The sequence below is a fragment of the Protopterus annectens genome, chromosome 7.part0 (genome assembly GCF_019279795.1).
Source record: "Protopterus annectens isolate FY-2018-M chromosome 7.part0, PAN1.0, whole genome shotgun sequence".
Lineage (NCBI taxonomy): Eukaryota > Metazoa > Chordata > Ceratodontiformes > Protopteridae > Protopterus > Protopterus annectens.
The window spans coordinates 1689925219-1689939975 of record NC_056739.1 but is presented as its reverse complement, the minus strand read 5'-3'; the positions used below and the strand labels follow the sequence as shown (position 1 = coordinate 1689939975).

The 14757-nt window shown below is 44.3% G+C and overlaps 1 protein-coding gene across 1 annotated transcript in view; it reads left to right on the top strand.

Annotated features, from left to right (window-relative positions):
* The window catches only part of TICRR (TOPBP1 interacting checkpoint and replication regulator), a 3405639-nt gene that overhangs the window by 1194269 nt on the left and 2196613 nt on the right, over nucleotides 1–14757 (top strand). The window lies entirely within an intron of this gene.

The following is a 14757-nucleotide window of genomic DNA, read 5'->3' as shown; positions in this document are numbered from 1 at the left end:
CTCCTCAGACTATGCATGGGGAGCTCACATGGCCGGCAAATGCATTCAGGGCCACTGGAGCCCAGATCAGATTCTCCTGCACATCAATCAAAAAGAGATGCTAGCTGTACAGAATGCTCTGACAGCCTTCAAATACCTAATCCGTCCAGGACAACTGCTTATAAAAACAGATAAAACCACAGTTATGTGGTACATAAACAAGCAGGGGAGAACACATTCTTACCCACTCCTCAGGTTGGCCATGACCTTGTGGAGCACAGCCTTGAGCAATCAAGTGCATCTACAAGCTCAGTTCCTGCCAGGCAAACAAAATTCACTGGCAGATGACTTGAGCATAAATCTCCTAGACCCACACAAGTGGAAAGTGGAGCCTAACACCTTCAACCTTCTAATCCAGAGGTGGGAGACACAGGAGGTGGATCTCTTTGACTCCCTCGAGAACCACCAGTTGAGCAAATGCTGCACCAGGGACCCTCACCGCAGGGCCTGGAATGTGGATGCCCTATCCATTCAATGGGAAAACCTCTCAATTTATGCCTTACCCCCTCTGCCCCTTCTCTCAGGAGTACTACTCAAGATAAAAAGGACAGGCCAAGAGCAATTCTTATTGCCCCAGAGTCGCCATGCCAGCACTGGTACCTACTCTTACACAGCCTGACAACAATGCCACCTTCGCCAGATTCCTAGCCTACTGTCTCAGCAGGAGGGACAGATTTTGCATCCACAATTGCAAACCCTAAACCTTGCAGCCAGGCTTATCCCTTGAATAGCCCACCAGCATCCCTTGCTGAAAAGTGGAAAAGATATTGTTCTTGGTATCAGTCTCAAGGGAAGGACCCAGCAGTGCCCTCCTTACCTCTAATCCTGGATTACCTAGCAGAGCTACTTCACAGAGGCCTATCTTTCTCTTCCATTAAGATTCATGCCTCTGCCGTCTCTGCTCATTATAATGCTGAGCCACCTCTGTTTTCTCACCCTCTTAACAAACAGTTCCTGGAGAGGAGCTAAAACTTAAGGAACCCCTAGAAGAGCTCCCACCCCTGCCTGGGACCTTAACTTTGTACTGGAAAAGCTCATGCTTCCCCCTTTTGAACCTGCTGCCTCAGCAGAGTTAAAATTCCTCTCTTGGAAAACGGCCTTGCTTTTAGCCATAACGTCAGCAAGGAGTGTGTCTGAGTTACAGGCACTGATGACTGTGGAACCCTTCAGTGTTAAGTTGTCTATCTCGCCTTCGTTCTTGCTGGTTGGGATCGGAGCTGATCCTCTGCCATCTTCAACAGCTTGAGAGCTGGTTACTGGCTTGAGGCTACCTCTTATCCCATGATGCCTAGCGATAGCTACCCAGATCTCGTTTGCCACTTCAGCTGCGAGGTGTCGTTTTTCTGGCTCAGGCTTGTATAAAGTTTTTTGTGTAATTTTTATCACTAGAATTTAACCTTTCTAGTATTTTACTGTTAGCGATAGTTTGTTTCTGTGATAGATAACTGTTTATCTTATAGTATCCCCTTGTAGAATTCGTTTAACTTGGAGAATTCTTTCCCACCCCACCCCCTCTTTTTCTTGTCAGGTTAGCTGTTTAAGTTAGAGGCTTTCCTCATGTCTTTTTCTTATAGGCTAGCCGTTAAATTAGAGGCTTTCCTATTTTCTGTATAAAAAAAAAAAAAAAAAAAAAAAAAAAAAAACTTTTTCTGTAGTCTTTCTATTAGGTGTTTTTGTAGACTGCATATTGCTTATTGTTATTGGTTTCTTTCTACTGTATAGTATGTCAAAGGAATCCAAGGTTTCTGAGTTCAAGAAGTATGACTCATGCTGTCAGAAAATGTCTGACAGATAGGCACACTTATTGTGTCTATTGTTTAGGCGCTGTGCACGTGGAGGACACTTGTTCTGTTTGCCATGACTTTAGTCCAAGAGTCCTGCAGGAGCGTAAGAATAAGTTCATTCTTAGGAGTCTCTTAAAACCCCAGGATTCACCGGCCAAGAGCTCACAGCCAGTGAAATCCCCTAAATCCACTAAGCTGTCGGCTCCAAGTTTGAAGCAGTCTTCGGTTCAGGATTTACCTTGTACGTCGGTTCCGGCTGGCACCGACAAGACCATCTCCCCGTCGGCTCCATCAGAGACTTCGGAGCCTTCGCGGAGCCACAAGAGGCTGAGGTCCCCTTCCCTAGAGTTGGTGCATTCGGCTCCTCTGTCTCCTTTACTTCAGAGCGAGCGTAGTCACCGATCCTCGCTCCTCTCGATCCTCTAGGCTTTCAGATCATGATGTGGAGAGAGTGGTCAGTAGGTTGCTAAAGTCGTGGGCACTAGCCAAATTGTTGTCCAGCCCTCCTTAACAGACATCGGCTCAGTCCACTTCTCTCGATGTTCCTCCTTTGACTCCAATGAGTTTGGAGCCGAAGTTTATTGGGGTTCGAGTAGTGGAACCGTCGGCTTCGATAACTCTGTCTCCTTCGGTTCCGACTTCGGCGGTACCTTCCATTGAGGGATCTGGGTGCCGGTACTCTCTCATCTGCTACGAGGGGGTGAGTGGCATCGGACCCTTGTCCGTCCCCATTCTCCCTCTCGGAGCTTCGGCGCAGGTGAGCTCGGCTCCCACATCGGCCTCTGAGCAGTCTCACCCTCGGTGCAGAAGATTCCTAGTTCCTCGGAACCGGAGCTTTCTCTGCATCATGGCAGGGGTGTCTTTGATGTCATGCAGAGTGTGCTTTCCACTAAGTCAGCTCCACTTTCAGCACCACCGGCTCCGTCCCTTGTAGTGCCTGTGCCAACCTCTGCTCCTCCTCCAGACCCTAAGCGTAGGGAACCGATGCTCCAGGACACCCCATTGGGTGTTTCCTTCTCTTCTGAGGCCTCTCCTGATCACTCAGAGGAGCCCCCTCAGAAGAAAGTGTAAGAGGAAGCACATTGACTCCCCTGAGTCTGTCACTTCTGATACAGACTTAGATGATTCGGAAGGGTCCCCGAGATCCCCCTCTGAAGATGTTTCCTTCTCGAACATCCTGGAAATGCTTAAGTAGAGGGGGAACTGGAAGCCCCTAGCCCCTACCGAGGATGAGTCTTTATTTCTGGATGCTTTTGGTTCCCGGCCTTCCACCTCCTGGGTGTTCTCCGCCTTTCAATCCACTTATGGCAGTGGTGGCTCGAAAGGCTTGGTCAGCTGCGGATACAGTGGAGCCAACTCCAAGGAGACTTGGTAAATTCATTACAGCACCCCAGGATAAGCAATTCCTTACTGAAGGTATTCCTGTTGATGTCATGGTGGTAGTAGCAGCCACCAAAAAAGAGTTAGCTGAGACCTCTTCGTCTGTCCATCCCCCTAACAGGGAGACTAGAACGATGGACAGATACAAGAAGCGAATGTTCGCTTCAGCGACTTTCTCTATGAGGTCACTGAACTACTTATGTCATTTTACCCGACTTCAAAAGGATCTCCTTAAAGAGCTCGGAGATATCCTTCAAGATCCATCAGCTGAGGGAGCTCAGGCTAAAGCAGCTTCCCAGCTGGCGACGCTTAATTCTATAGTTAACTCCTCCATGAGGCTCATTTCCTATGCAGCCGATGGGTTAGTAGAGCCGCAGGTACGGGTGTGGCCCTTAGGAGGCATGCATGGATGCGGCTGTGTAACTTTGCAGAACCCTTTCGAGTGTCCTTCACCAACACCCCCTTTGATGGTTCCTTTCTTTTTGGACCACAGGTGAAAGACACTTTGACTAGGTATGAGCAAGAAGGCAAGACTCTCTCTGCCGTGGGAGTCCATTTTTCCACTCTCTCTAGACCTTACCCCAAAGGTCAGAAGAGTGGCAAGTTGTGGTTCCGAAAATCTCAGGGAGCCTTGCCTGACACACGTAGCGATTTTTTTCCTCCAGAGGCATAGGGGGAAACAGTAACAGACGCCGCCCTCATGGCAGAGGGGCTCCGCGGAACCAGGACAACAGAGAATATTTCTCTGAAAAGCCCTTTCAGCATCCCTGAAGGGTTGCCCGGCTGCTCATCTCTGGAGGCAGTCAGGGGAAGACTTTCACTGTACCCAAACGCCTGGCAAAATTTAACGCAAGACAGATGGGTACACGGTCCATTATATCCGGAGGTTACAAAACTCCCTTCCACTAGTCCCCCTTACCGTCAAAGAAATCCCTTCCAGATGTTCCACCCAATCTGAAGGACCAAGCAGTAATAGAAATTTCAAAACTGCTAGAAAAGAGTCACCCAGGAAGTCCTGGCAAACCAGCACAGATCCGGAACTTACTCAAGGTTCTTTTTGGTACCAAAAAAGACATGGGACTGGAGACCAATTCTGGATCTCAGCAGACTAAACAGGTCTGTACAAAGAACAAAGTTTCGGATGGTCACGCTACAGTCCATTCTACCCTTTCTGGGTTAGGACAATTGGATGCGCTCAATAGATCTTCAGGACGCGTACTGCCATATCAAGATGGACAAGGCGCTCCAGGAGATTTCTTCGTTTTCGGCTGGCAGCCAGTCATGATCATTTCAGAGCTCTGCCCTTTGGTCTCACCACAGCCCTCAGGGTGTTTACCAAATGTATGGCAGTGATCACAGCTCACCTGAGATGTCAAGGATTCCAGGTGTTTCCATATCTAGACTGGCTCCTCACTGCTACCACCAGGCAGCAACTCCTACAAGCAAGGGACTATACAATCACAATCTGTTCCCAGCTAGGCATTTCAATAAATTTCGAAAAATCTGCCTTGTTACCCTGTCAATCTATCACATAGGAGTAGACTTAGACACAAGGAACATGTTCACAAGGCTACTGCTAGAAAGGGTGTCCACAATCCATCAGCAAGTACAGATTCTAATGCAGAGCAAAAGGATCCAAGTCAGGTTCGTCCTTCAAACTCTGGGTTCCATGGCAACAGCCATTCTTTTGATCCTACTAACGCGTTTTCATTTGAGGATTCCTCAGTGGCTTCTGTTCACATGATGATCCTTCCAAGAGCTATGCATGACTCACATGATCCTGATCACGGATGCATGCAAAAGACATCTTTCTTGGTGGATGTTCTCCCCACTAGTTACTCAGGGCAGACCTTTCATACAACCCCCTCCGGTAGACACAGTGACGACAGACGCCTCCCTGATAGGGTGGGGGGGGGGGCATTATTTTGGCAGGACAGTCCAAGGCACTTGGCAACCTCACGAGTACCATCTGCACATAAACGTCCTGGAAATGAGAGCCGTGCTCCTGGCATTGCAAGCCCTTCAAGACTCTCTTCCTTCCAGGACCATTGCAATTCAAACAGACATATCAGTGGTGTGGTACATCAACAAGCAGGGCGGAACCAGATCCTACCCCCTATGTCGAGAAGCACTCAGACTGTGGCAGTGGGCGATTTCCTCCCAAAGTTTTCTGATTGCAATGTACATCCCTGGGAGATCCAACGTCATAGCGGACAGGCTCAGCAGAGCGATCCTCATGCCTCACGAGTGGTCTCTGAATTAGAAAGTTGCAGATCTTATCTTCCGCAAATGGGGACAGCCTTGCTGCGATCTTTTTGCCACCCCCTTCAACAACAAATGCAGCAACTACTTCTCCCTTCTTCTGCTTCCAGGTCACATACCCAGAGACGTTCTAGTCCACGATTGGCCTCATGGACTTCTTTATGCTTTTCCTCCATTTCCTCTGATACCGAAACTCATACAGAAAGTAAAATCGTTGGGTTGCAAAATGATCCTCATTGTCCCCTACTGGCCTCTACAGATATGGTTCCTGTTCCTGCACCATTACCTTTGCGATCAACCCTGGACTCTGGACCCAATTCCAGATGATCTGATTCATCAATCAGGCGGGTTACTCACAGCTTGGTTGCTCTACTTCCAACCTTAGCCAGACTTTCCATCATTTCCCCAGCAGTACATGAGATTATCGTCTCCTCTCCCAAGTGTACAACCAGGAAAACTTATGCTAGCAAATGGAAAAGCTTTTCTTGTTGGGCAGAGGCTAGGAATGTGGATCCCTTTTTCAGCCCCAGTCCACGAAATTCTGTAATTCCTAGCACAACTTTTTCACTCCGGGTCCGCTTCCGCTACGATCAGGGTACAATTAGCGGCCATTTCTAACTTTCATGTTGGTCTGTCAAATTCTAACATTATCTCTCAAGCTCTGTAAAGCTTTTTTGAGTGGGACAACTCTTCTTAGGCCTCCAGTGAGAGATCCCCCTCCTCCTTGGGACCTTAATTTAGTCCTAACTTCCTTAATCCTGCCCCCTTTTGAACCAGCAGCGTCCTGCTCCATTATGTTTCCATCTTAGAAGACACTTTCTGGTAGCTATTACTTCAGCCAGATGCGTCTCCGAACTTCAGGCACTATGTGTACGTCCTCCATACTTGGTTTTTCATAAGGACAGGGTTGCTCTGAGGACTAATCCTTTGTTTCTTCCTAAAGTCTGCTAAGAAAATAATTTAAACCAATTTATAGATGTTCCTGTGTTTTTCCCTAATCACACCAACAAGACAGAGTACAAATTACACCAATTGGATGTGCCTAGACAATTGCGTTTTTACTTGCACAGAACTAAAGAAATAAGGAAGTCGGACCAATTATTCCTTTCTTATGCCTTAGGCAAACAAGGTCTAACAGTTTCCAAGGTAACCTTGTCTATATGGTTGTCTCACACTATTACTTTCTTTTATCAGTTACGGAACAAAGAGTTACCTATCAAACTGAAAGTTCATTCTACTAGGGCCTTGGCCACTTCTGTAGCCTTCCAGTCTAGATTGCCCATGGATTCTATCTATGCAGCCTCCAGGTGGGCAATCCCTCATACCTTTATTTCTCATTACAAGCTGTATATGGTTTCCAGGAGCAGAGCTGACCTTGGTTCCACTGTTCTGAAGAGTCAGTTCCACTGAGCCACCCAGGATATTAGGTGCTAGGGACGCTGTCCCATACAGCAAGAACGAAGGCGAGATAGACAACTTAACATAAAGAAGTTATGTACCTATCATAATGTTCCATGTTAGTCGTCTTCATCTCGCCTTCTTTCTTGTGTCCCAACCTCCGTCCCCCTGTCCTAGTGGACCGAGAGGAGTTCCTGTTTCACTGGCTGAGTGTTTACTTGTTTTTTTCCTCTACTGACTTAGAGAGTATGACAGGTTTAGTCAACCTATTTTTTGGATTGATTTATTCTCTTGCTATGTCTGGAGTTAGCTATTTCAAACGAGATCTGGGTAGCTATCGCTAGGCATCATCGGATAAGGGGTAGCTTTGTGCCAGTAAACAGATCTCGAGCTATTGAAGATGGCCGAGTCTGTAAGGCCCTTTTGTAGAGCATCGACATAATTGGGGGATTCAATAATGGCTCCCAGTTTGCAGTCATCTGCCAACTTTGTTAGCCAGAGTCCCTTAGTGTAGGCCTGTACTTCAGAGAAGTAGATGCCAAACAAGATAGGTCCCAGAACTGAACCCTGAGGTACTCCACTTGTCTGGAGCTGGATTTGGAGTCAGCTACTTTTACGGTGTGGGTTCTGTCAGTAAGCCAGTTGACAGCACATCGAGTGACGTAGGGATTAATGCCCAGCTTAGTAAGTTCATCTATGATTCCAGAGTGGGGGATCGAGTCAAAGGCCTTGGCGAGTTTCAGATAGGCTGTGTGGTCTGTCTTACTCTCGTCCACGGCTCTGGAGACTGATTCGAAGAAGTTAATCAGGTTCAGGAGACAAGATCGGACCTTTATGAACCCAAACTGGGTGGGGTCCAGTGTTTTAAGGTTGCCAGTGTCTTTGTTTATACGTTCCATGGTAATACGTTCCATGGCCTTGCAGATCAGGCTCGTCAGACTGATGGGAGTGGTAGTTCTCGGGATCCAAGGTGGATCCCTCCTTGTGGAGTGGGATAACTGTAGCTGTGCGCCACTCAGTGGGCATGAAACCTGAGGTGAGGGTATGATTAAACATGGCACTTAGGTGAGGTGCCAGTTCATTTTGTAGTTCATGTAGTACACAGCCAGGGATGTCATCTGGTCCCATGGATGCTGTATTCTTAGCTTTGTAGAGTGTGTTTTTTACCTGTGTGGCCGTTATTACCGGAATTTGGCAATCTTCCAGTATTGAGATGGGCCATTTAGGGGGTGAGGGGGGGGTGAAGTTGGCACTGAATCTATCTGCCAGGATATTGGCAATATCCGTGGGATCAGAATATTTAATGCCATTCTGTTGCAACTCAGAGCAGATCTGAGCATTGCCATTTAGATTCTTGACATAGTTATAGAATGCCTTGTTGTTGTCTTTGGAATTGTTGCCAATTTTATTTTCGTAACTAGCTTTGGAGGATTTTATGAAGGATCTCTGCTTTTTACCTAGCTTCCCACCTTCTTTCCTAACCCTCAGAACTCGGGAGGGGGGATCCTTCATTCAATGGATGTGCACAGACAACTTAGATACTATCTGGATAGAACCAAGCCTATCAGAAAGACTGATCAGCTCCTGGTCAGCTTCACCCCAGAGGCAGAGGGGAAGTGCATCTCCAAGCAGACCATTTCTAAATGGATATCCAACTGTATCCATTTTTGCTACCTCTTCAATGGGAAAACTCCTCCAAATCCTGTCCATAGCCATTCCACTAGGGCAGCATCTACTTCCACTGCTTTCCTCAGGGGTCCCTACCAAGGACATCCTAGAAGCTGCTACTTGGATCTCTGTCCACACCTTCACCAGATACTACCAGTTTCCTCTTTTCTCCATAATCTGTGCTGGCTTTGCCTCTGCAGTCCTGCATGGCATGCTGGGTCCTACTTAGAGCAGTCCAACCATGACTTTATTTTCCTTATCCTTCTACCATCCACCCTCCCGTCAGCTTTGGGAATTTTCCCACAAGTAGTGATTGCAACAGTGAAACATGAAGAACATAATACAGTTGAGTACACTTATCGTAAATGTAGATGTTAGAGTGTATTTACATTTGCAGTCCTGTTTTCCCTCCCTCCTGCCCCCTCTCTTTCTCTCACTTGCCTTCATACCTATCTATACCTTTGGCCATTCCCCAGGTTTGCCTTCCTCAGGCCTTCTGACCATTGCTTCTATAGGTTGGGGCAAGAAAAACTAATTTAATAGCGTCAGCTGCCCTGCCTTTTACCACTGACGATTTGACGTCAGTCTCTGGTGACCTGCAGCCAACGCAGGAGGGAAAATCTTTACTCTGGCATTCGGGCTGGCTGAGGGCTACCCAGCAGGGATAAACCCACAAGTGATGACTGCAACAGTGAATACACTCTAACATCTACATTTATGGTAAGTGTACACAACTGTACTTTCTCTGGTATGTGAACAAGCAGGGGTGACCAAATCATACACCATTGCAGACTAGCTTTGCAGGTTTGGGGAACTAGCCCTCCAACTTCAGATTTCTCTTCAGGCAGTTGATACCCCCCCCCCCCCCAACAGAACACTGTGGCAGACACTTTGGGCAGCCCCACAAATGGATGCTTCACAGGGATGCGTTTCTGGACATAGTCTGCCAGTGGAGTATACCTCGGATAGACTTGTTTGCCCCCCCCCCTATGAACAGATGAATTTTAAATATTTGTGCCAGGGAACTTTGGCTCCTGGCATGGGAAGTGGAAGCCCTATCAGTTTCCTGGAAGGGAAGTTTCTGTAAGCATTCCTTCCCTCTCTTTCTGAAAAGTCCTTCTTGAAGATTCAACAGGACAAACCAAAAATCTTGCTGATGACTTCCTATTGGCCAAGACAGCATAGGTTCTTACTTCTTCTACATCTAGCCAAGAGCAGTTATCGCAAGTTACCTCACTGAGTGGACCTACTCGCAACACAAGGGCTCCCTTATCCACCCACACTTGGCAACTCTACAGTTGACTCTGTGTGATAGAGCACTGATAACTTTTAGACCCCTATTCTCAGAGGACATGTTTCAAGTCCTGCAGGAGGCCAGGAAATCTTACCTTTCCAAAAGGAAAATATTTTTGTTGTGTATTTCTTGTAACCTGGACCCACTAACTGTGGTTCTCACTTTATTTCTTTCATACCTGTGTGAGTTGCTCAATACTGGCTTAGCTCATTCATCTGTAAAATCACATTTGTCAGTCATTTCTGCATGTCTGCCTCGTTCCCCCTTTAGCTTCTAGATTTGAGGCCACATAGTTCCTCAATGGCTTCCCCCACCCTGGACCTAAACTTTGTGCTAGAGGAGCTGAACCTCGCACCTTTTGAGCCAGCCTCCTCTAGCTCCTTAAAACACTGCACCTGGAAGACTGTTTTGCTGCTAGCCCTCACTTCTGCCAGAAGGGTCTCTGAATGTGTCTTCCCCCTCCCTGATTTTCCACAAAGACAGGGTCTCCCTTCAAACCAACTGCAAATTTATGTCCAACGTGGTTAACAAGTTGTCTTTAAACCGGGCAATGCATCTATTAACCTTTTGCTTTTCTCCCCAAAACACCAGCGAGAAGATTTTGCACACACTTGATGTGCACAGACAACTCAGGTTTTGCCTGCACAAAACTAAACCTGTTAGGAAATTAGACTAGCTGTTTGTCTCTCTCCATACCAAGGTTCTGGGGCTACCTGTGCCCAAACAAATGATTTCTAACTACATTTCAAAAACCATTACTTACTGCTATACCTTCTCAGAACATTACAAGCTGGATTCCATCTCCAGATCTAGGGCTGGGTTTGCCAGAGCTAGTCTGTATGACTTCCTGGAAAATTCATCAGCTAACTCCACCTCCCTCTCTGCATGAGTTTTGGTACTCTTCCCTCATGTAGAAAATACTGCAACAGATGACTAGAAGGACATAGAATAGTTGTGTAAAAACTTACCATAACAATATATATCCTCCCCTTCTCTACAGTATTCTGTCCCACCCCCATTCCCCACTTCTAATGATTCTTGGATGTCTTGACTTCTTATTCCTTGGACTGTCTGTCCTCCTGGGACTTCAGTTTTGAGAGAGGTGAACGCTTACGCCACTTTTTATGGACTACGTCAAATTGCCTTCTTGAGACGTACCACGCACCTTTCAGTAGTAGAAGACTTTGGTATAGTGGCCTAAGTCAGGTCGCCAAGGCAGGCAACTCCCTTATGTAAAGAACACTGCAACAGAGAAGAGAAGGACCTCGCTCGTTATGGTAAGTTCTTGCACAAGTATTATTTCTTTGTAAGTAAGTCAGCAGTTCTAGTCCCCCCTCTGGATTAATGCTGATCATTCTAAAAATCCCAAAGGGAAACTTTGAAAAACAGAATAGCCTGTAGAACGTTTGTGTAATGCATTGGTTTCTTTGTGGTTTGCAATATCATAGATGTGTTGATAAATTTGTGATTTAAGTGATCATTCAGTTTTACCTGAATAATATGCTGGACATAGATCACACTCTGCATTATACTCTGTCTGCATCAAAGCACTATATTTTACTAGTATAAAAAGTGTTGGCTGATTTGCTCATGTTATGATGAAGTCTGTCTTTTGAGACAAAAGCACTCAATCATTTTATTATTTTATTAAAATTTGATATTTTGTAAACCGTGATTGGATCTTCAGTGGCATTATAAATATTTACGAAGACCTTGTGGGACACAGCAAAGATGCTGAAACAATAGATTAAAAGAAGCGGTAAGGAATTATAATGTATAGAATATAAAATAAGGTAATTGAAACAAAGAGAGGAATTGAAACCAATTAATCAAAGCTCCTAAATGGAAACCCTAGGTCCAGATGCAGTACCTAACTACTGGCTAAAAGTTTTAATATCTTTACACAAAGTTTTAGCCGTGAGCAAGATCTGCTTGAATGGACATCCCACACATACAATAACCTATTTAATTACAGAAAAAAACTATACTCCTAAAGAGTTCTGAAATGTATAGACCAAAAACTTGCCTTTAACGATGTACAAACTATATACTGGAAGTGAAGCAGAGTTTATATTCATTTAGATAGAAACCTCAATTATGGCAATAGAACAAAAAAAGTCTTATGGAACAAAGGATCATTTGTTAAGTGAAGCCATAACAGAGAATTGTAAAAAGGAGAAAATCTAAGTCTGGCATAGACAGATTAAAAGCATTCAATAACATCCCAAATTCATGGATAAAGGAGTGCTTACAGATGTAAGATGCACCCCATGTTGATCATTTACATTACAGTGACCATGTAACAGTAGCAAGTCACTTTGCAGCTAAACCATGATAAAGGACATATTATTATCCCAGAGGTAAAAATTCAAACGGAGATATTTCATGGTGACTGTAGCCGCTGCTCTTTCATCCTGCCTTTAACCCCTTAAGCTATTTTCTTAACAGATAAAATCATGGGTACAACTTGGCTGCCAGAAAATAACCATGTGTAAACACTTTTCGTCATCATTTTGTGGCTGAATTAACACTATAGTTTATCAAATGAAGAATTGAAAGCACAACTGCAAATGGCTGAAATGTCCTCAGATGGTATAAGAATATACTTTGGTCTTGAAATGCGTGCAAAATCAACATTTCAAGCAGGAAAGCTGCATCACCAAGAACATGTCAATCTGGGACAGGCATGTGATATGAATGAAGGATCTTGCAGGAGTTGAGTGTATAAATATTTGGGAATTGATGAATGATCGACAGTAAAATCTGAAAAAATGCGAAGAAAACTCAGGAATATTTTAGATGACTGAAACTAATATTGAAAGCAGCCCTGTCATCCAGGAACAAAGTCCAAGCTATAAATCCATTTACACTTCCTGCTCTAACTTGATTGGCCCCAAAAAGTTTTGGGTCAGTTAGAGAAGACAAGAAAAATGCTACATGCTTGTCAAGTGATAAAATTCAGTGTATACCAAGATTATATATTCCTCGTTCTGAAGGTGGTATGGCCCTCCTTGAAATTGACTTGCATGTATAGATATGCTGTGTTGGGACTGCATAGATATCTGCTCACCAGATCCAAACAGACAAAGTTTAAAAACATGAGAAGTCATCCAAGATGAGTTAGTTCCCTACTAAGTTTAGGAGAAGCATATCAGTGTCTAGTGGGAAAAATCAAACCAGAAGCAGACAAAAATCAGGCAGTAGCTTATTCTGCCAGAAAACAAAAGAAAGGATAAGATGAGAAGGCAAGAAATGTGGAAAAGGCATAAAATTGTGTTAAGTACAGAAAACACCTGGAACAACTTCATGTTGATCAGGATTTGATGCAGGAAAGGGTAAGGAGAGGTGAATTTAAACCGAAAGATGGACGGTTAATTCAGCTAAACCCCATTGAAGAAGTGGGAGAAAAAGACAAGTGCAGGCTATGTATAACAAAACTGGAGACAGTCGTGCATCTTGTTGCTGGGTGTGATATACTAATGGCAGAGGGCCTGTATACCGAAAGGCATAATAATGTGGCAAGACTGTTGCACTGGGGATTGTGCAAACATTCCAGTATTGAACTAGGTGAGAAGCGTTAGAAACGTGACCACAAACTATTGTAGAGAATGCTGAAGTTTATATTATGTTATCACCCATTGCTAACAATTCAGAAAATAGATGCGAGGAAAAACAGATATAGTAGTCCAGGAAAGTGAAGATAAAAGTAGCATTGATAGAAGTTGCAACAGCCAGTGATTAGTAACTGGGATACAGAGAGAGAGTATTGAGTCTTAAAATTCCAGAATTTGCAGGTAGAAATGAGAGTAATGTGGAAGGGTACGCAGTTCCAACAGTAGAAGGGAGCAGTGAGCCTCCTAAAGAATTTACAGTTTTATTTGGTAATGCTACAGATGCATGTAATGCCATATGAATTGCAGGAGGAGACAATTGTGGTGACATTATGGGTGCTGCAAAGAGCACTTTTGACCAAGTCTGAAACAGTAATAATTACATGAACTGTAATCATAACTTGATTTAGGAATAAGGTCCATCTCATGCTTTCTGTGCAGGCTTGCAGTGCAAAGCTAAGAGATAGGTTATTGAGAGTCTGACTCTTGTCTGCAGCCTACATTCCCCTCGTAACAAAACTTTGGTTGAGTAGTTAAGGAAGGCTTAAGCAGACCTTCGTTTATTTTGTCTATTTATTTAACATTGGTTGACCAGGGAAGTCCAACTAGGACAGAGCCTATTTTCAGCGGATGAGTGGGGAGAAATGTAATTTTGCTGTGATGAAGTTCGATTGTTATCAATAAAGCAAACTGAAGCGCTCAGCAAAAAACAGTTCTGGCTCAGCATTCTATTCATTGGATTTCTGTTTTTATATTTAACAGTTCGGAAGATTCGGAAGATTTCAGTAGTATGTTTATTTCTTCCTAGTCTTCTTCGGTTTTGTTTTTCCAGATATATATACATATATATGTGTGTGTGTATATATATATATATATATATATATATCTATATATATCTATCTATCTCTATCTCTATATATGTATATATATATGTGTGTGTGTGTGTATATATATATATATATATATCTATCTATGTGTGTGTGTGTGTGTGTATATATATGTACAAATACCGTGCGAACAGGAACAGAAGAGAAAAGACTCGTATACTACTAAAACTTCCACTAAGAAACCAAATGAAAAAACTGCACTCGGAGACTGAACAGATTCTAAGCGCTTTCGTTCGTTTATTGATATGTCGAACTTCTTCAGAGAATGAATAATCAATAACATAAGGGTGTAAATATATAGCACACTGACAGAGCCTCTGAGATGATTCATGCAAATAGGATGCAACAAGGGACCAATCCCTGTATGTTTTAGCTTGAAAATGGTCCAATGGTAGACAGAGTAAATTCATACTGTTAAGAGCTTCTGAGATGAT